The sequence below is a fragment of the Stegostoma tigrinum genome, chromosome 17 (assembly GCF_030684315.1).
Source record: "Stegostoma tigrinum isolate sSteTig4 chromosome 17, sSteTig4.hap1, whole genome shotgun sequence".
Classification (NCBI taxonomy): domain Eukaryota; kingdom Metazoa; phylum Chordata; class Chondrichthyes; order Orectolobiformes; family Stegostomatidae; genus Stegostoma; species Stegostoma tigrinum.
In genome coordinates this window covers 26,907,225-26,929,335 of record NC_081370.1, presented here as the reverse complement: position 1 = coordinate 26,929,335, position 22,111 = coordinate 26,907,225, and the positions used below count along the sequence as shown (strand labels likewise).

General features: G+C 44.0%; 1 protein-coding gene across 2 annotated transcripts in view; it reads right to left on the bottom strand.

The window, feature by feature from the left end:
- sbf2 (SET binding factor 2) overlaps positions 1-22,111 on the bottom strand; it is a 609,277-nt gene that overhangs the window by 5,087 nt on the left and 582,079 nt on the right. The window contains exon 43 of one of the 2 annotated variants that reach the window (XR_009446845.1): positions 237-402. The exons of the other annotated variant lie outside the window; for it this stretch is intronic. The gene's annotated coding sequence lies outside the window, so the exon portion shown is untranslated. Of the gene's footprint in view, positions 1-236; positions 403-22,111 lie in introns of those variants that run through there. 2 annotated transcript variants of the gene reach the window in all.

Genomic DNA, 22,111 nt, shown 5'->3' with positions numbered 1-22,111 from the left:
CCTGTCTCTATATCACGTTATCCCTCAAACCAGTTGCCAATTACCACTTCTCTGCCATGTCCAAGACAAATGTCAAAAACTGTGCAGAGCAGCTTCAGACACACAGTGTTGTCTGGATGCATAACGGCCTTTTAAAGATGGCACTGATGCCAGAGATGCCAAACTATTCCAGGATATCTCAACAATGGCAAGTTGCTCTGTATTCAGAGAGTGGCAGGGGCAGGCTAGATACTTACAGTTGGGTTTGGTAAGATGTAGCAAGAAAACTTGCTAGGTGCCATGAAGAAAACCCACGGTGAAACTCCATGAAACAAACACTTAGCCAAAACATCCTTATGATTCAGCCCTCTGTTTGTGTAGGCAGGTCATCAACGCTTCCGGACTTCTGATATCTTTGGGGGCCTAATGAAAAATGACAGCATAAGATCCTCATTACAGATTCCTAATCTGTAAATCTAATTGCAGAGGTTTGTCAACATCCCAATGTTAACATCAATCTGAGCTTTCAGGCATTCTGTTGGTATCTCTTTGATCTCAGGTGTTGTCTTTACTTTGATCTGCAAGTTAAAAGCAACAAATTCTACTTCTATGATCTCTGGTCATCCTCTTCTCTCTAAGGTGCCAATTCATTTTTATCTTCTTTTTCATAGGATCATCTGATGTACTCCACACATTGCTTCTTTACGCTTTATTTTTTTAAAGATTGTTGTTCTTGTTGTTTATACAGTCATTATCTGGAGTTATTATTTTCTTCTTCTCTACTAGCGTTTTAATTTTCTCATCCAATGCTCTCATGTTGTGTTTTTTGGTAATTCTTCCATTTCCATGTGGCAGTCATACACTTCATGTACTTTCCCTTGGATACACTACATTTTTTCTTACATGCTTTCTATTTCATTCGGGTCTTATTTACTATTTGTATTACCTTTTTCTTTTTCTCCTCATACCAAGTATTTCATCAGTCTCCCACTCTTGATGGTCCCTCTGCTCGCTCTTATGGACTGTCTCATCTGGTATATGTTTTAAATGCTGTTTCAACCTGTCTTAATGTCTTTCTATTCTTCCTTCTTCATTAAGACCTTGATCTACCACTCCCGAAGCAAGGTTTCATACTTGTTAGTAACCTTCACAGCTGTTTTATAGCAGGTATTATCTACTGAGCAATTGAATGCTGTTCTTTATATATAATATTGACATTCAATGAGATATATTTATGTACGCTAGCATATTTAGAGTCCAAATCTATATGAAATGTCATGTTAAAACCTATATTGATACCACAATTATGTTGTGAATACCAGATGTTTCATTTCTGTTTGAGGATCTTTTATTAAAAACGGGATCTCCTGGCTCTCAAACATTTGGATTCTGGTTAGCTTGCCTACAAAACAATCTGTTCCAGTTCACTTCCTGATCCACATACTTGCTGGTATGACTGTTGTAAACAGCTTAGAATTTGGATCACTTGCAGTTTAAAATCTGCTTTGCCTGAATGATGTGTTGTGTTCTTGGTACAACATTAGATGTGCTTAACTTCTGATATCAGTTTAAAACAAATTGATTTAATTAAAGCATAAAATGCTGCAGATGCTGGAAATCTGAAACAAAAACAGGAAATGGCAAAATGACATTAGCTAGCGTGAGGAAATGGGAATAATAGGAAAAAATTTAAGATGGGCATATTTTTTACAACAGTTCTTTGAGGAAGCCAAACAAGAGATTAACCACCAGTACTTCTTGTGAAATTGTGTTGTTGTTTCTGTAGATAGTGTTTTCTCTAAAACAACTCAGTGGTCAGAGGCAATATAATCATATACTTAGTCTGTCATATTGGTATGTATGTATCTCCTTGCCTTGAATACACGATTAACTTAGGAACAAAGGTTTGCTGGAGTTGTATTCCAAGCGCAATGAAAACTATATTAAAAATATATAATAATCTATAATATTGCATGTAAACTGGCATGTTCTGTTAGAAACTGCAGTTTAAATATTTCTGTACGGGAAATGATTATTTAAAATACGCATATTTATTTTTTAAGACTCTTTGTAAATCTTGTAGGGAATATTAGATTCCCAATACTAATCTGATCACTGATTTGTCACAACTTGTGGACTTTCATTTCTTGAAAAAAGTCAGCCTTCTTTCTCAGTAACTGAAATTTCTATTCAGCTAAACAAGATTTTGAACAAAATGCAAAACACTATTATGATACAGGTTTACAATGTATCATTATCACTGAGAAATGTGGATTTCAAAGTAGAAGTAAAATGGGTGTGTGGTTTCAGTTCAATGAAGGTATATTTAAGTGGTCAGAACATCATTTGGAACAGTGAAGTTATCATTTCCAAGAATACATGTAACTTGAGTTAAATCCCTGGAAGCCACCCTGTGGCATTAATTGATAATGTTTACAATGTTTAACTTTCACGACATAGAGAAAACAGATTGATTTTATCAGACTGGTAGTTTGAGATCAGTTCGTCATCAGGATTCTGTTCTTAAGAGCTGACATAAAGGAAGTCTGATTGTGAAGTTTCCAAATTGTGAGAGCTTTGTGTGGAAATTTTCAGGCTGTCAGAACTAAAAAGGTGGTTGGGCTATCAGAACTGGAAGTGAGTCACTGAGACATCAAAACCAGAAACAGTCAGCTGAGAAAGAAATTAAAGAACTATAACAGGAGCGATACAGCACTGCGATTGAGTGCCTGTGAGTCATATTGTGAAGAACAAGACTAAATCTTTTGTTTTGCTAATGATAAGATCTTTCTATTTTGTCTTATCTGCATATAGCTTTCTTTCTTTTTCCTTTATGTAATACAACACACTGGTGTTGTTTTGCTAAACAACATTGACACCTCATTTTGAATGATTAATCACTATGGTAACCAAACAGAAAAAATAAAGCTTTGAAAGTTTGATTGTGCTCTGGGGTCAGATTTGTTATTACAATTGGATGGGATCAGCACTATTCTTACAAAAATATGACCTGACATATGTTTAGTGAAAGACATTGTGTTCGTAATGCCTTTTTTATAACAAATCACTTGAAGGCCTCAACCCTCTCCCAACATAGCTCATTAGAAATTGTCTTTTTCACTTGGAACTTTGTATTTTCTGAATGAAGATTGTGTGATCTGAAATTTTTCCCACGATATATCATCACCAGTTGGTCAGATGGGATATTGGATATTTTTATTTATCCATTACCTTCTGCACTAAGTCAAAGGCAAAACCGTGGAGGTCGGAAATATGAAATAAAACAAATGTTGGAACTGCTCAGCAGGTGCATCAGAACCTGTGGACAGAAAATCAGTTAATATTCAGGTTAAATAAAAACTGAAAGAACTGTGAATGATGTAAGTCAGAAACAAAGACAGAACTTGCTGGAAAAGCTCAGCAGGTCTGGCAGCATCTGTGGAAGGAAATCAGAGTTAATGTTTCAGGTCGAGTGAACCTTCCTACATTTTGAGGAAGGGCCACTTGACCCGAAACATTGACATTACTTTTTGAAGTTCCTTGATTAGTTTATTGAAAGTCATTGATCCATTTCTCTATCTGTAGATAATGCCTGATCTGCTGAATATTTCAGCATTTTTTGCTTTTGTTGTGCCAATTTTTCACTAGTTTTCACATACATTGTGATTTACACTGTCTTATTTAGTCAATCTCCTCCTCCTGCCGTAACATGATTTTGACTTCTTTTTAGAGCTCGGAGTGAGAGTGAATTGTATAGATTGAAGACAGAAAATGCAGGAAAATCTCAGCAGTATTGGCAGCATTTTGTGGAGAAAGAAACTGTTATTGCTGTGGTCACTGATCTTTCATCTTGTATCCATGAAAATATAATGCACACCTTTGGCACTTTGTGTTCTACTTTTGCAAAAAAGCAATGGTTCTGAAGGAGTTAATATTGATATTATGTCCTGCTCTGCCCAATCTGATGCTGACACAAACTCTTTGAATAGAGACTGTTGAATTCTGCACAAGTACCTGCAGAATGCATATAGATTCAATCTTCACCATTCCCCCAGACCTCCCGCTTACTGACGACGAGCGATCAGTCCTCAGTAAGGGGTTCACCTTTGTCTCCCTCCACCCACACATCAAAGATTACTGGTCACGTTTGGACATCGAGCAGTTTGTCCACTGCCTCCACGTTTACTTCTTTAACCGTGAGCCTAACCCTCCCTCCACTGACTCTTTCTCCCACCTCCAACACAAGCCCTCCTCCTGGACACCACCCCAAGGCCTCCTACCCTCCCTCAACCTCTTCCTCTCCAACTGCCATCGAGATAGTGCCTCAACCTCTCCACACCTCTCACCCACTCCAACCACTCCCCCCGCAGAACATGCAGCCCTCCGTTCCCTCCGCTCCAATCCCAACCTCACCATCAAACCTGCAGACAAGGGAGGTGCAGTTGTAGTATGGCACACTGACCTCTACATTGCTGAGGCCAGGCGCCAACTCTCTGACACCTCCTCCTCCTGCCGCCTGGATCATGACCCCACCCCCGAGCACCAAACCATCATCTCCCAAACCATCCACAACCTCATCACCTCAGGTGACCTCCCACCCACAGCCTCCAACCTCATTGTTCCCCAACCCCGCACGGCCCGCTTCTATCTCCTTCCCAAAATCCACAAACCCGCCTGCCCTGGTTGACTCATTGTCTCCGCCTGCTGCTGCCCCACCGAACTCATCTCCACCTATCTGGACTCCATTTTCTCTCCCTTAGTCCAGGAACTCCCCACCTACGTCCATGACACCACCCACGCCCTCCACCTCCTTCAGGACTTCCAATTCCCCGGTCCCCAACTCCTCATTTTTACTTTGGACGTCCAGTCCCTATACACTGCATTCTCCATGCAGATGGCCTAAAAGCCCTCCGCTTCTTCCTGTCCTGCAAACCAGACCAGTCCCCCTCCACTGACACCCTCATCCACTTAGCCGAGCTCTTCCTCACCCTCAACAAATTCTCCTTTAATTCCTCCCACTTCCTACAGACAAGGAGGGTGGCCATGGGTACCCACATGGGCCCAAGCTATGCCTCCCTCTTTGTAGGTTACGTAACTTTAACAAACAAAGTTAAATCCCTCTTCCGTACCTACAGTGGCCCCAAACCCCACCTCTTCCTCCGTTACATTGATGACTGTATCGGCGCCGCATCATGCTCCCACAAGGAGCTCGAACAGTTCATCCACTTCACCAACACCTTCCACCCAAACCTCAGGTTCACCTGGACTATCTCTAACACATCCCTCACCTTCCTGGACCTTTCTGTCTCCATCTCAGGCAACCATCTACAAACCAATATCCATTTCAAGCCCACCGACTCTCACAGCTACCTAGAATACACCTCCTCCCACCCACCTTCCTGCCAAAATTCCATCCCCTATTCCCAATTCCTTCTCCTCCGCTGCATCTGCTCCCAGGATGAGGCATTCCATTCCTGTATATCCCAGATGTCCTTGTTTTTCAAGGACTGCAACTTCCCTCCCGCTGTGGTCGAGAACGCCCTCGACCGTGTCTCCCGCATTTCCCGTAACTCATCCCTCACACCCTGCCCCCGCAATAACCACCAAAAGACAATCCCCCTCATCCTCAAATACCACCCCACCAACCTCCATTTTCAACCCATCATCCTCCGACACTTCCGCCATCTGCAATCCTACCCCACCACCAAAGACATTTTTCCCTCCCCACCCTTGTCTGCCTTCCGGACAGACCACTCTCACCATGACTCACTTGTCCGCTCCACACTCCCCTCCAACCCCACCACACCCGGCACCTTCTCCTGCAACCGTAGGAAGTGCTACACTTGCCCCCACACCTCCTCCCTCACCCACATCCCAGGACCCAAGAATACTTTCCGCATCAAGCAGATGTTCACTTGCACATCTGCCAATGTGGTATACTGGATCCGCTGTTCCCGTTGTGGCCTCCTCTACATTGGGGAAACCAAGCGGAGGCTTGGGGACCGCTTTGTGGAACACCTACACTTGGTTTGCAATAAACAACTGCACCTCCCAGTCGCGAACCATTTCAACTCCCCCTCCTTGAATGACATGTCCTTCCTGGCCTCCTGCAGTGTCACAACGATGCCACCCAATGGTTGCAGGAACAGCAACTCATATTCCGCTTGGGGACCCTGCAGCCCAATGGTATCAATGTGGTTTCATAAGCTTTAAAATCTCCCCTCCTCCTGCTGCATCCCAAAACCAACCCAGCTCATCCCCGCCTCCCTAAGCTGTTCTTCCTCTCACCTATCCCCTCCTCCCACCTCAAGCTGCACCCCCATTTCCTACCTACTAACCTCATCCTGCCCCCTTGACCTGTCCGTCCTCCCCGGACAGACCTGTCCCATCCCTGCCTCCCCACCTACACTCACCTCTACAGGCTCCATCCCTGCCCCTTTAACTTGTCTGTCTTCTCTCCACCTATTTTCTCCTCAATCTATCTACGATCTGCCTCCCCCCTTTCCCTATTTATTTCAGAACCCTCTCCCCCTCCCCCATTTCTGATGAAGGGTCTAGGCCCAAAACGTCAGCTTTTCTGCTCCTAAGACGCTGCTTGGCCTGCAGTGTTCATCCAGCTCCATACTTTGTTAGATAATAAAATGTGAGGCTGGACGAACACAGCAGGCCAAGCAGCATCTCAGGAGCACAAAAGCTGACGTTTCGGGCCTAGACCCTTCATCAGAGAGGGGGATGGGGGGAGGGAACTGGAATAAATAGGGAGAGAGGGGGAGGCAGACCGAAGATGGAGAGTAAAGAAGATAGGTGGAGAGAGTGTAGGTGGGGAGGTAGGGAGGGGATAGGTCAGTCCAGGGAAGACGGACAGGTCAAGGAGGTGGGATGAGGTTAGTAGGTAGCGGGGGGTGCGGCTTGGGGTGGGAGGAAGGGATGGGTGAGAGGAAGAACCGGTTAGGGAGGCAGAGACAGGCTGGACTGGTTTTGGGATGCAGTGGGTGGGGGGGGGGGAAGAGCTGGGCTGGTTGTGTGGTGCAGTGGGGGGAGGGGACGAACTGGGCTGGTTGAGGGATGCAGTAGGGGAAGGGGAGATTTTGAAACTGGTGAAGTCCACATTGATACCATATGGCTGCAGGGTTCCCAGGCGGAATATGAGTTGCTGTTCCTGCAACCTTCGGGTGGCATCATTGTGGCAGTGCAGGAGGCCCATGATGGACATGTTATCAAGAGAATGGGAGGGGGGAGTGGAAATGGTTTGCGACTGGGAGGTGCAGTTGTTTTTTGCGAACTGAGCGGAGGTGTTCTGCAAAGCGGTCCCCAAGCCTCCGCTTGGTTTCCCCAATGTAGAGGAAGCCGCACCGGGTACAGTGGATGCAGTATACCACATTGGCAGATGTGCAGGTGAACCTCTGCTTGATGTGGAATGTCATCTTGGGGCCTGGGATGGGGGTGAGGGAGGAGGTGTGGGGACAAGTGTAGCATTTCCTGCGGTTGCAGGGGAAGGTGCCGGGTGTGGTGGGGTTGGAGGGCAGTGTGGAGCGAACAAGGGAGTCACGGAGAGAGTGGTCTCTCCGGAAAGCAGACAGGGGAGGGGATGGAAAAATGTCTTGGGTGGTGGGGTCGGATTGTAAATGGCGGAAGTGTCGGAGGATAATGCGTTGTATCCGGAGGTTGGTAGGGTGGTGTGTGAGAACGAGGGGGATCCTCTTGGGGCGGTTGTGGCGGGGGCGGGGTGTGAGGGATGTGTCGCGGGAAATGCGGGAGACGCGGTCAAGGGCGTTCTCGATCACCGTGGGGGGAAAGTTGCGGTCCTTAAAGAACTTGGACATCTGGAATGTGCGGGAGTGGAATGTCTTGTCGTGGGAGCAGATGCGGCGGAGGCGGAGGAATTGGGAATAGGGGATGGAATTTTTGCAGGAGGGTGGGTGGGAGGAGGTGTATTCTAGGTAGCTGTGGGAGTCGGTGGGCTTGAAATGGACATCAGTTACAAGCTGGTTGCCTGAGATGGAGACTGAGAGGTCCAGGAAGGTGAGGGATGTGCTGGAGATGGCCCAGGTGAACTGAAGGTTGGGGTGGAAGGTGTTGGTGAAGTGGATGAACTGTTCGAGCTCCTCTGGGGAGCAAGAGGCGGCGCCGATACAGTCATCAATGTACCGGAGGAAGAGGTGGGGTTTGGGGCCTGTGTAGGTGCGGAAGAGGGACTGTTCCACGTAACCTACAAAGAGGCAGGCATAGCTGGGGCCCGTGCGGGTGCCCATGGCCACCCCCTTAGTCTGTAGGAAGTGGGAGGAGTCAAAAGAGAAGTTGTTGAGTGTGAGGACGAGTTCAGCTAGGCGGATGAGAGTGTCGGTGGAGGGGGACTGGTCGGGCCTGCGGGACAGGAAGAAGCGGAGGGCCTTGAGGCCATCTCCATGCGGAATGCAGGTGTACAGGGACTGGACGTCCATGGTGAATATGAGGTGTTGGGGGCCAGGGAATTGGAAGTCCTGGAGGAGGTGGAGGGCGTGGGTGGTGTCACGGACGTAGGTGGGGAGTTCCTGGACCAAATCGAGAACGCCCTTGACCGCGTCTCCCGCATTTCCCGCGACACATCCCTCACACCCCGCCCCCGCCACAACCGCCCCAAGAGGATCCCCCTCGTTCTCACACACCACCCTACCAACCTCCGGATACAACGCATTATCCTCCGACACTTCCGCCATTTACAATCCGACCCCACCACCCAAGACATTTTTCCATCCCCTCCCCTGTCTGCTTTCCGGAGAGACCACTCTCTCCGTGACTCCCTTGTTCGCTCCACACTGCCCTCCAACCCCACCACACCCGGCACCTTCCCCTGCAACCGCAGGAAATGCTACACTTGTCCCCACACCTCCTCCCTCACCCCCATCCCAGGCCCCAAGATGACATTCCACATCAAGCAGAGGTTCACCTGCACATCTGCCAATGTGGTATACTGCATCCACTGTACCCGGTGCGGCTTCCTCTACATTGGGGAAACCAAGCGGAGGCTTGGGGACCGCTTTGCAGAACACCTCCGCTCAGTTCGCAACAAACAACTGCACCTCCCAGTCGCAAACCATTTCCACTCCCCCTCCCATTCTCTTGATGACATGTCCATCATGGGCCTCCTGCACTGCCACAATGATGCCACCCGAAGGTTGCAGGAACAGCAACTCATATTCCGCCTGGGAACCCTGCAGCCATATGGTATCAATGTGGACTTCACCAGTTTCAAAATCTCCCCTTCCCCTACTGCATCCCTCAACCAGCCCAGTTCGTCCCCTCCCCCCACTGCACCACACAACCAGCCCAGCTCTTCCCCCCCCACCCACTGCATCCCAAAACCAGTCCAACCTGTCTCTGCCTCCCTAACCGGTTCTTCCTCTCACCCATCCCTTCCTCCCACCCCAAGCCGCACCCCCCGCTACCTACTAACCTCATCCCACCTCCTTGACCTGTCCGTCTTCCCTGGACTGACCTATCCCCTCCCTACCTCCCCACCTACACTCTCTCCACCTATCTTCTTTACTCTCCATCTTCGGTCTGCCTCCCCCTCTCTCCCTATTTATTCCAGTTCCCTCCCCCCATCCCCCTCTCTGATGAAGGGTCTAGGCCCGAAACGTCAGCTTTTGTGCTCCTGAGATGCTGCTTGGCCTGCTGTGTTCGTCCAGCCTCACATTTTATTATCTTGGAATCTCCAGCATCTGCAGTTCCCATTATCTCCCATACTTTGTTATCTCAGATTCTCCAGCATCTGCAGCTCCTATTAGCTCTAGATTCTATGTAGCTCCTGTAAGTCCTTAGCATTTATGCCTAGCAAGTTAATGCGAACTATTGTTATCATGCAATAAACTAACTTATTTTGTAAGTGTCTTTTCTGTTTGGACTCATTGTCAGTCTATCCTTTGCCAGTGATAATTAGACAAACCCTAACTTCAGCCTAGAGAAAGGAGGATTGATAGCAGTCACCTACCCAGATTAGAATACAACATACTAGCATACAGTATCTGACACTTAAATTCAGGAACCATATTAAGATGAGAGAAGGAATTTTTTTGTCTCAGCTTATCTTGGCTAAAAACTCATATTGTATCTTGAAGTGGGGTGGTGGTGGGAAGATGTCTATTTATAACATGTAAAGATTCTAATTATTGATACCTATGTGCAAAATAAGTTATGGAAATAAAGTAGTTTTTTAAACACCTAATTTCCTCCTGCTGAATCCTGAATGAGGTGCCAGTATGGATTTTTGAAGGATCAGTTATGTTTGAGGAGGTCTTGGGTGTGATGGACAGGAACATGTCTATGCGTAGAGATAGCAAGAACTGCAGATGCTGGAGTCAGAGATAACACAGTGTGGAGCTGGAGGAACACAGCAGGCCAGGCAGCATCAGAGGGAAGGGAAAGTAGATGTTTTGGGTCGGGACCCCTCTTCAGAAGTGGGGATGGGGAAAGGAGATTAGAAATAAATAGAGAGAGGGGTGGGGGTGGTGGTGGGGCTGGGGAAGGCAGGTGGGATGGTGATAGGTGAGTGCAGGTGGTGAGTGGTGGGGAACTGGACAGTGAGGTGGGAGGGATGGATAGCTGGGAGAGAAGATGGACAGGTTGTCTCAGGTCAAGGAGGTGGGGATGAGAGGGAGGTTTGGACATGTGATGAGACTGGGGGTGGGGAGATTTTAAAACTGGCGAAATCCACATTTAGGCCATAGGGCTGTAGGGTCCCAAGGCAGAATATGAGGTGCTGCTCTTCCCGTTTCCAGGTGGTGTCATTGTGACACTGGAGGAGGCCCAGGATGGACATGTCACCCAGGGAGTGGGAGGGGGTGTTGAAATGGTTCGTGAGCAGAAGATATTGTCGTTTGTCATGTACAGAGCTCAGATGCTGGATAAAACAGTCTCCAAGTCTCCGTTTGGTCTCACCGATATAGAGAAGGCCACATTAGGAGCAGTGGATGCGGTAGACCAAGTTGACGAATGTACAGGTGGACCTCTGTCTAATGTGGATGGTTTGTTTTGTGCCTTGAATGGAGGTGAGGGAGGAGGCATAGGGGCAGGTGTAGTACTTCCTGCGGTTAGTGTGCAGTTAGTGGGGAGTGTGGACAACATGGGGGAGTTGTGGAGAGAGCAGTCCCTACAAAAGGCAGGAAGGGGTTTGGGGAGGGAAATATCTCTGTGGTTGTAGGTTTGGTTTGTAGATGGTGGAAGTGGTGAAGAATTATGCATTGGATGCGGAGGTAGGTGGGGTGATATGTGAGGACAAGGGGGATTTTGTTATTTTCATCGGGGGAGGGGATGTAAGGGTAGTGGTGTGGGAAATGTAAGAGATGCGGTTAAGGGCATTTTCGATCACCGGAGAGGGGAAATTACAGTCCTTGAAATAGGACGATATTTGTGATATGCGGGAGTGAAACACCCCAAAATGGGGAGCAGATGTGGTGGAGGTGGAGGAATTGGGAGTAGAGGATCACATTCTTACAGGAGGGCGGGTGAGAGGAGGTGTAGTCCAGGTAGCTGTGGGAGTCGGTGGGCTTGAAGTAGAGGTCAGTTTCAAGGCCGTCACCTGAGATGGAAACAGAGAGATCCAGGAAGGAGCGGGAGGCATCAGAGATGGCCCAGGTGAATTTGAGGTTGGAGTGAAAGGAGTTAGTAAAGTTGATGAACTGTTCAAGCTCCTCATAGGAGCATGAGGCAGCACTGATACAGTCACCAATGTCGCAGAGGAAGAGGTGGAGGATAGTGCCAGATTAGCAGCGGAAAAGGAACTGTCCTACACATGTGGTCTACACAGAGTTCTAGACAGCAACTTCATGGATAATCAAGAAAGTTTGAGATTTTATTGAATTAGAAGTAATCCTGCACATGGGATGGGAATAGGATTGGGTAGAATAGAAAATAAAGTTCAGAGAGAAGAGAAGCTGACAGGACTACAAGTTAAAATGTGAGTAAAACTATAAACCTATAAGTTGAAGCCCTAGTATCATCTGGTGATATTATCAGTTGATCAGGATTTTGCACAGTGTAGAATCTAGCTTCAAATACGGGTAGCTGATGGTGTGGTCATGGAGATCAGAATGAATCTGTGTGACCCAGGCTAAGTGTACAATTATTTTTGTAATTGTAATAAAAGTCATATGACTGTTTCATCCTCATTAAGAATGGTGATGATTAACTACGTATGGTTTGCTGATTCTGTGACTGAAAGCATAACTGATGAGACATAGTATTTATTCATGTTTTGGAGATGCTGTGATACAAAATATGTGGCATCTTGATTTTACTTTCAGTTCATAAATATTCAGAGTGCTTTCAATGGATTGATTGTGAGAGACTGTGAAAGGCTGGCTATTATTGTGCATCACTTTTCACCATGAATGTGTGTGGATAGTTTTAATAATTAAACGCTGCAGGAAGGTATTACATTTTTATTGTAGTTTTGAAAAACTTCAAACTATTAATGCTATATTTTATCTTGCAGACTGATGCCAGTTGTGATTTAATTAGCAGATTGATTACAATAGAAATAGCACTTACCAATTAATTGTTCACGAATTGGGATAACCAAGTCAGTATGTTATTATAACAAACATTTTAAACTGGTTTCCAAAATTCTTTAAAGGCCCATTGAAGAATCAACATTCATTTAGACAAAGGCAAAGCTTGCATAGTGAGTAGTGTTTTGAATTCAATACTTTTGGCGTATTTGTTGAATTATTTATATGTGAAGATACATACGCAAAGGCAGCATGCAAGTAAATAAACAAGCAAGGCTAAATGGAATATATTTTAATGCAAGGAGCCTGATGGGTAAGACATATGAACTGAGGGCCAAGACTGGCATGTTGGACCAATATATCATTAGCTATCACCAAGACTTGATTGATTAAGATTGTCAGGATTGACAGCTCAATATTCTTGAACATAGGATATTCAGAAAAGGTAGAGAGAGGGCTAGAAGAGGAAGAGACATCAGAATATTGATTAATTAATCAATTATAGCAGTTAAGAGGGGATGATATCTTGGAGGAATCATCAAAGAAGGTCATTTGGCTGGGAGTAAAAGATACAAATGAAGCAAACACTCTGTTGGGAGTGCGCTATAGGTCATCAAATGGTCAGGGAGAGATAGAAAATCATACATACAATTAAATTTCAGAGGAATGTAAGAATAATAAGGGTAATAATAATAATATTAGGGGATTTTAACTATCCAAATATTGAGATTGTTTCAGTATGCAAGGTGGAAATGAAGCAAAATTCTTAAATTGCATCCAGTTGAATGTTTTTCAGCCAGAACATAGAAATGGGGCAATTCTGGGCTAATTTTCAGAAATAGGCTGGAGCGCATAGTGAGTGCATCAGTTGGGAAGCATAACCAGATGGAGTTTAACCCTGAAAAATGTGAAGTGATTCATTTTGGAAGGACAAACTTGAAAGCAGAGTATAAGGTTAATGGAAAGATTCTTGGCAGTGTGGAGGAGCAGAGGGATCTTGGGGTTCATGTCCATGGTTCCCTGAAAGCTGCCACCCAGGTGGATAGAGTTGCTAAGAAGGCATATGGTGTATTAGCTTTCATTAATAGAGGGATTGAGTTCAAGAGCCGTGAAATTATGCTCCAGCTAAACAAAAGCCTAGTTCAGCCACATCTGGAGTATTGTGTGCAGTTCTGGTCACCTCATTATAGGAAAGATGTGGAAGCATTAGAAAAGGTGCAGAGGAGATTTACCAGGATGTTGCTGGAATGGAGGGAAGGTCTTACGAGGAAAGATCGAGAGAGTTAGGATTTTTGTCTTTAGAATGACAAAGAATGAGAGGTGACTTGATAAGGGTGTACAAAATGATCGGGGTATAGATAGAGTAAACAGCTAGAGACTTTCTCCTAGGCTGGAGGTAGCTATTATGAGGGGGCATAGCTTTAAAGTGAAAGGAGGTAGATATCGGGGAGACATCAGAGGTAGGTTCTTTACTCAGAGAGTGATAGGAGCGTGGAATGCATTGCCGGAGAGAGTAGTGGAGTCGGCCTCATTAGAGACATTTAAGTGACTATTAGATAGGTATATGGATGACAGTATAAGGTAGGCAGTGGAGGTTAGGTAGACCTTAGGTTTAGGGTAAAAGTTTGGCACAACATCGTGGGCCGAAGGTCCTTTAGTGTGCTGAGAAAGAAATCATTTCGGATAATAATGGTAAGGATGGGGCAGGAATTGAAGTTCAAAAACTGGGGAAAATCTAATTTTACTAAGATAAGGTACAATTTGGCTCAAGTGGACTGGGAACAGTTATTTGCAGATGTATCTATCGGAGCAGTAGGAGGAATTCAAGGAAAAAATAGCAAGAGCAGAGGCAAACATGTTTTCCTAAATACAAAGCTAGGTCTTAGTTTGTAGAAATCTGGATTTCAAGGGGCAAAAAGGTTAAAATTAAAAATAAGTGAGAAGCTTATGGAAGATACTGGGGGCTCAATATTACAGTTCTAGGGGATTATAATAAGTGCAGGGGGAATTTCAAAAGGAAATTAGGAAAAAGAAGAAAGTACATGACAAAGCATTGGTGGATAGAATAAAGAAAAACTCAAAGATGTTTTCGTATCTTTAAAAAATGTAATGAGCAAGAGAATAAAAAGGGAAAAATTAGGGTCCATTAGTGACCATTAAAGTACTCAACTAATACTTTGTGTTGGTCCTCAGAGTGGAAAAGGATGGTACAAATGTAGATATCAGGGTGGAGGACTGTGAGATGTTAGAATAAATGAATTTAAAGAGAGAAAAGGTACTAATGGGATTAAAACAGCCTTAAAAGTTAATAAATCTACAGGCCTGCTTGAGATATACCCAAAACTTTTGAGGGAAGCACTTGGAGGAGTTATCAGGAGCAGTGACAGTAACTGTCAAATCCTCTCTGGCCCCAGGTTAGGTGCTATAGGACTGGAGGATTTCTAACATTGAACCATTATGAAAAAAGGGGTGAAGAAATATACCAGGAAGTTACAGGCTGGTTATTTTTTATTGGGGAGGTAATGGCCTGGTGATAGTGTTACTGGACTGTTAATCCAGAAATCCAGGTAATGTTCTGGGGACGCAGATTCACATCCCTCCAAGGCAGATGATGGAATTTGAATTCAATAATTTGTTGGAGGGGTATTTATTAGGAAAAGTTTTTAAGGACAGTATATATTTGCACTTGGAGAGATATGGATTCACCAGGAATAGATTTGTTAGGGGAACATCATATTTGACAAATCTGATCAAATTATTTTAAGGATGTATTCAGGAGTGTTGATGCATTTAATGTGATCAACATGGTCCTTAGCAAGGCTTTTGATAAGATCCCTTATGGCAGACTGGTCAAGAAAGTAAGAGTCCATGGAATCCAAGGCAAAATGGCACATTGGATCCAAAAGTAATTGAGAAGCAGGAAGCAGAGGGTGATGATAGAGGGAAGTTTCTGTGACTGAAAGTTTGTTTCCTACAGGGTTCTATGGAACTCGATGCTGGCTGTTTGTGGTATAATTAATAATATGGACTTAAAGGTAGGGGATATGATCAACATGCTCCTGGATGATATAAAGGTTGGTAGAGTGGTTAATACTGAAAGATAGATAGCTGTAAACTACAGGAGAATATCAGTGGACTAATCAGCTGGGTAAAACAGTGGCAAATGGACTTCAAATGGCAAAAATGAAGTAATGCACATGGGGAGGGCTCACAAGTTGAGGAATTTAGGCTATGAATGGTAGGACCCTGGAAAGTGCTGAAGATTTAAGGGACCTTGATGTGCAGATCCACAGATCCCTGAAGGTAGCAAGCCAGGTAGATGAGGAGTTTAAGAAGGCATTTGGGATACTTGCTTTTATTAGCTGAGGAATCCAAGAGCAAGGAAGTTTTGCTGGAACTGTAAAAACACTGGTTTAGGCCATTCTTGGAGTATGTAATTCTGGGAATTACATTATGGGAAGGATGTGATTGTGCAAACGAGGGTGTAGAGGGGGTTTACCAGGATGTTGCCTGGTCTGAAGGACCTGAGACCTGAGGAAAGATTGGAAAGTGTGGGGTTGTCTTTCTTAGAGCAGCAAAACGTGAGTGGGCACTTGATAAAGGTGTTTAAGACTGTGAGAAGCATAGCTAGGGTGGATAGGAAAATAATTTTTTAATTATTAGAGATGACACTACTGGGGGAGGAGGAGTAGAAGACTAAGAGGAGAATTGAAGAATTTGTTTTTCATCCTGAGGGTGATTGGACTCCAGAATTCACTGCCTGAAAAGTTATTTAACTCAGAAAAATTCTAACTTCTAAGATATTCTCTCGCATTGACACAATCTTCAGAGTTATAGCCAAGAATGGGAAATAGGACTGGCATTGTAAAATGTTTGGAAGAGAGGCCAATTCAGGTCAAGAAAAAAGAACACTTGCAGAAAAGGATTTCAGGATTTTTTCCTTGACGCGTAGGGACTTTCCATAGCTGGAGGTTAAATTTGGCACCCCAGAGAGATATTTGGCTGTTTGAAACTTTCTTTGGGGATTTGGATAATTTGAAGGAATTTCAATAAGTCCCCTTTGATCGAGGCTTAGCAAACCAATGCAGGAAGAAGTAGCTTGTCAGCTCAAATTAAAGTTGAAATGGATGGTGTTCCAGAATTCTATATGAAAAGTAGGATTCTGGAGAGGAAAGGGAGGCCTCCTCACAGACCTACAGATGAAGAGTGGGTGGATATTCATTAGATAGTGATATCATCAAACTATCATCAAGAAATATCAGAGGTAACCCATGAAATTCCTATGGTGGATGTGTAAGGATCTGGAAGACACTGTTTTATTGTTTAGGAATGTGGTGCAGTTTCATAAAATGTGCCAGAAAGCTTTTAAAATATAGGCATAAATTTTCCATGTTCGATTATGTATCCATGTTTTGGGAATGGCTCACAACAGCCAGCAAAGTAACACAGAACATCTTAGAGCTTCAATTTTGTATACCTCAACAGCCTCCTCTGTTCCAAGAAAAACAACCTGAACTGTCCAACCTCTCCTCATAGCTACAAGTCCCCAGCCCTGGCAACATTCTAGTAAATCTTCTTTGCATTCTCTCCAAGAGCGATTGCATCCTTCCTGTAATGTGGTAACCAGAACTGCACACAATACTCTAGTGTGGCCTCACCAGTGTCTTTTACAGTTTCGTCATTATATCTCTACTTTTCTATTCTATACCTTTGCCAATGATGGACAGCATTCCGTATGCCTTAACAAAAATTGAAAGAACTGCAGATGTTGTAAATCAGAAACAAACACAGAAATTACTCGAAAAGCTCAAGACCTGCAGAGACCATTATTTGATTCCACACGCCTTGTTTACTTCCTTATCCGCCTGTACTGCAAATGTGCACTTGCCTGCCATGATCTCTCACTTCATCCCCTTTTACTGTTCAACCTCCCTAAATGCATTACCTCACACTCACCAGAGTTGAACTCCACCACCAATTTCCTGCCCACTCCACCAACCCATCTTTATCATTCTGGAGATTGCAGCTATCGTCTACATGGCTAATTTTTGTGTTCTCTGTGAATTTCCCAATTGTGCCCCTAACTCAAATCTAAATCATTAAAAGCATTTAACAAACAGCAAGTTCCAACACTGAGCCCTGTGGAGCGCCACTTGAAACAGCTTTCCATTTGCAAGGGCAGCCATCCACCATAATCCTTTGTATTCTGTTATTAACCCAACTTCTGATCCAATTTGATACATTACCCTGTATCCCATGTGCTTTTACTTTCTGGACCAGTCTGCGATTTGGTCCTTATCAAATCACTTACTAAAATCCACGTAGACAACATTCACTGCACTACCCTCATTGATCCTCCTTGTCACTTCCTCAAAGAATTTAATCAAAATTGTAAGTCATGGCCTTCCCTTAACAAAGCCATTCTGACTATCTCTGACTAGTCCTTGCCTTTCTAAGTGATCGTTTATCTGATCTCTCAGGATTTATTCTAATAATTTGCTCACCACCTAAGTAGGCCTAAATGGCCCATAATTGTGTGGAATTTCCTTTGTACACTTTTTAAACAGAGGAACCACATTTGCATTCCTCTAGTACCTCATGTGTGTCTAGTGAAGATTAGAAACTAATCCTCAGAACATTTGCTTATTTCCTCCCTGACCACCTTCAACATCCTAAGGATCAATCCATCTGATGATTTATCTACTTTCAAGGATTCCAACTCCTCTAACACTTCCTTTCATTATGATTATTTTCTCCAATATTTTACACTGCTCCGCTTGAATTATATCCATATAATTCTTTTTCTTTGTTAATACAGAGACAAAAAAAATTAAAATTCTTCCATGTCCTCTGCATATTCACTCAAGTTTTCTACTTCATGTTTGATAGGCCCCACTTTTTCCTTAAGCATCTTTTCACCTTTTTTTTGGTAAAGTTTCTTTGGGTTTTCTTTTATTTTGCTGGCAAATATTTTCTCTCTGATTTCTTTAATTTTTTTTACTTCATCCCTGTACTTTCCCTACTCTTCCAGGCTATCTGCAGTGTTGAGTTTTTTTGACTATAATGAGCTTTCTTTCTCTGCTTAGTCTTGCAGTATAGATTTAGCAGTACCATTCTTATTTTTGGAGGGGGCATGTCGGCTTTGAGCCCACATTACAATGGGTCTGGAATCACATGCAGGCCAGACAAGGTAAGGATAGCAGTTTCTTTCGCTTTTGGACATCAGTGAGCCAGATGGGTTTTTCCAACAACTGACAGTGAATTAATGGGCATAGAATCATACAGCAAGGAAACAAATCCTTCAGTCCATACTGAACACAATCCCAAACTAAACTCGTCCTAGCTGCCTGCTCCTGATCCAAATCCCTCCAAACCTCTCCTATTCATGTACTTATCTTTATCCAAACATCTTTTAAATGTTGTAACTGTGCCTACATTCACCACTTCCTCAGGAAGTTCATTCCACATGAGAATGAAACTCTGTGTAAAACATTTGTCTCTCATGTCTTTTTTCAAATCTCTCTCCTCTCAACTTTAAAATAGTCCCCCTCATTGGACTCTTAATTCCAGATATCTATTGAATTGAAATTCAATTACTTGCCATGGTGGGATTCGAACTCAGCTCCCCGATTCTAAGGGAGCTTGACAGGGTAGATGTTGAAAAGATAATTTCACTAATTGGGGATTCTGGAAATGGAATTCTAGTTTAAAAAAAAGTAAGGGGAAACTGATATACAAAGGAATCTCTCCTCTCAGAGCACAGTGAATGTTTGGAGTTCGCTACCACAGACAGTTGTGAGTTAAATCACATTGAAAGCATTTAAAAAGGATTTTTGAAACATGGAACTGGCACAAAACAGGAATTGAGGTCTAGGGTGGATCAGTCATGATCTCCTACAATCTTGGGGCAGGCCAGAGGGGACGAATGGTCCAATCCTGCTCCTATTCCATAGTCTCACACGTAGTTACAGTTAAGGGATCCCTGAGAATTAAACTGATTCTACAGCTTGAGGCATGAACAAAGGTCTTCTCTAATTATCAAACTGGTGCTATTCTTGATTACTAGCCTGTCTTTACCTAGCTTTCTATTCCAAATATATAAATGTCATGTACCCTTTAACATTCAGTGTCCAAGCTGTGTTATGCTGCAGCCTCATCTCTATAATGACTACCTGATTATTTTCAAAAATTTCAATTTGTGCTGTCAGATTCAGAAGCCTTTTTTTAAACTTTTGTTATCTTTGTAGCATCTAGTGTTGGTCTTGGCAAATAGTATGTCAGCTTTCATTTCAAAGGGGTCTGAGTACAGAAGTACATATGTCTTGCTGCAGTTGCCTGTGCACCTGGAGTATTGGTTACAGTTTGGTCTCTTACCTAAAGAAGGATTTAATTTTCATAGAATAATTTCAATGGAAGTTCACCAGCTTAATCCCTGGGATGGCAAAGTTATTTTATAAGGATAGATTGCGGAAATGTGATCTGGGAGGTAATCTCATTGAAATTTATACCATTCTTACAGGGTGTGAAAGGCTAAATGTAGATTAGAACATAGAACATAGAACATAGAACAGTACAGCACAGAACAGGCCCTTCAGCCCACAATGTTGTGCCGACCATTGATCCTCATGTATGCACCCTCAAATTTCTGTGACCATATGCATGTCCAGCAGTCTCTTAAATGACCCCAATGACCTTGCTTCCAGATTGATTGGTTCCCCTGGCTGGTGACTTCAGACCCATAGGACATAAGGAATAGACCATTAAACTGGAGATGAGGAAGTATTTATTCACTCTAGGGATGGTAAATCTTTGGAATTTTTATTTCAAAGATCAAAGAAAATTACAGCACAGAAACAGGCCCTTCGGCCCTCCAAACCTGCACCGATCGAGATCCTCTGTCTAACCTGTCATCTATTTTCTAAGGGTCTGTGTCCATTTGCTCCCCGTCCATCCATGTACCTGTCCAGATATATCTTAAAAGACTTATCCTTGCTATCCTTCTGAAACAAGAGGTCAACATTAGCAAGTCTCCAGTCCTCCGGGACCTCACCCGTGTCTAAGAAGGCTGCAAAGATATCTGTTAAGGCCCCGGCTATTTCCTCTCTCGCCTCCCTCAGCAACCTGGGATAGATCCCATCCAGACCTGGGGACTTGTCCACCTTAATGTCTTTTAGGATACCCAACACTTCCTCCTTCTTTACGTCAACTTGACCTAGAGTAAGCAAACATCTATCCCTAGCCTCAACATCTGTCATGTCCCTCTCCTTGGTGAATACCAATGCAAAGTACTCGTTAAGAATGTCACCCATTTTCTCTGACTCAGTGCATAACTTTCCTTCTTTGTCCTTAAGTGGGCCAATCCTTTCTCCAGTTACCCTCTTGCTCTTTATATATGAATAAAAGGCTTTAGGATTTTCCTTAAAAATGTTTGCCAGCAATATCTCATGTCCTCTCTTAGCCCTCTTAATCCCTTGTTTCAGATCCGCTCTACATTCCCCATATTCTTCCAAAGCTTCGTCTGTCTTCAGCCACCTAGACCTCATGTATGCTTCCTTTTTCCTCTTGGCTAGTCTGACAATTTCACCTGTCATCCATGGTTCCCTAATCTTGCCTTTTCTATTCTTCATTTTCACAGGAACATGTCTCTCCTGCATGCTAATCAACCTCTCTTTAAAAGTCTCCCACATATCAAATGTGGATTTACCTTCAAACAGTTTCTCCCAATCTACATTCCCCAGATCCTGCCGAATCTTGGTATAGTCGGCCTTCCCCCAGTTTAGAACTCTTCCTTTAGGACCACTCCCATCCTTGTCCATGAGTATTGTAAAACTTACAGAATTGTGGTCGCTATTTCCAAAGTAGTCCCCTAGTGTAATTTCAGCCACCTGGCCGGGTTCATTCCCCAACACCAGGTCCAGTATGGTCCCTTCCCGAGTTGGACACAATACATACTGCTCTAGAAAACCCTCCTGGACACACCTTACAAATCCTGCTCCATCTTGACCCCTCACGCTGTGTGAATCCCAGTCAATGTTGGGAAAATTAAAATCTCCCATCATCACCACCCTGTTTCTTCTACACCTTTCCATTATCTGTTTACATATTTGTACCTCTATCTCATGCTCGCTGTTGGGATGCCTGTAGTACAGCCCCAACGTTGTTACTGCATCCTTCCTATTTCTGAGTTCTACCCATATTGCCTCATTGCTTGAGTCATCCATGGGGCCCTCCTTCAGTACAGCTGTGATATCGTCTTTGACCAGTACTGCAACTCCTCCACCCCTTTTACCTCCCTCTCTATCCCGCCTGAAGCAGCGATATGCTGGGACAACTAGTTGCCAATCATGCCCTTCCCTCAACCAAGTCTCAGTAATAGCAATAACATCATACTTCCAGGTACCGATCCAAGCCCTCAGCTCATCTGCCTTATCATTTCATTTCAAAGGGCCGTGGAAGCTCAATCATTAAGCATCTTCAAGACTTGAAACTGATAATGTTCTTACCCTCAGAAACCTAAGAACTATGGAGAGAGCAGGGGAGAAGTGGCATTGTGATAAACGCTTAGTCATGCTCTAATTAAATGATGGGATAGGATTGATAGGCTGAACTTCTTCTTTTCCGATGGTTGACACTCGAGGTTGCCA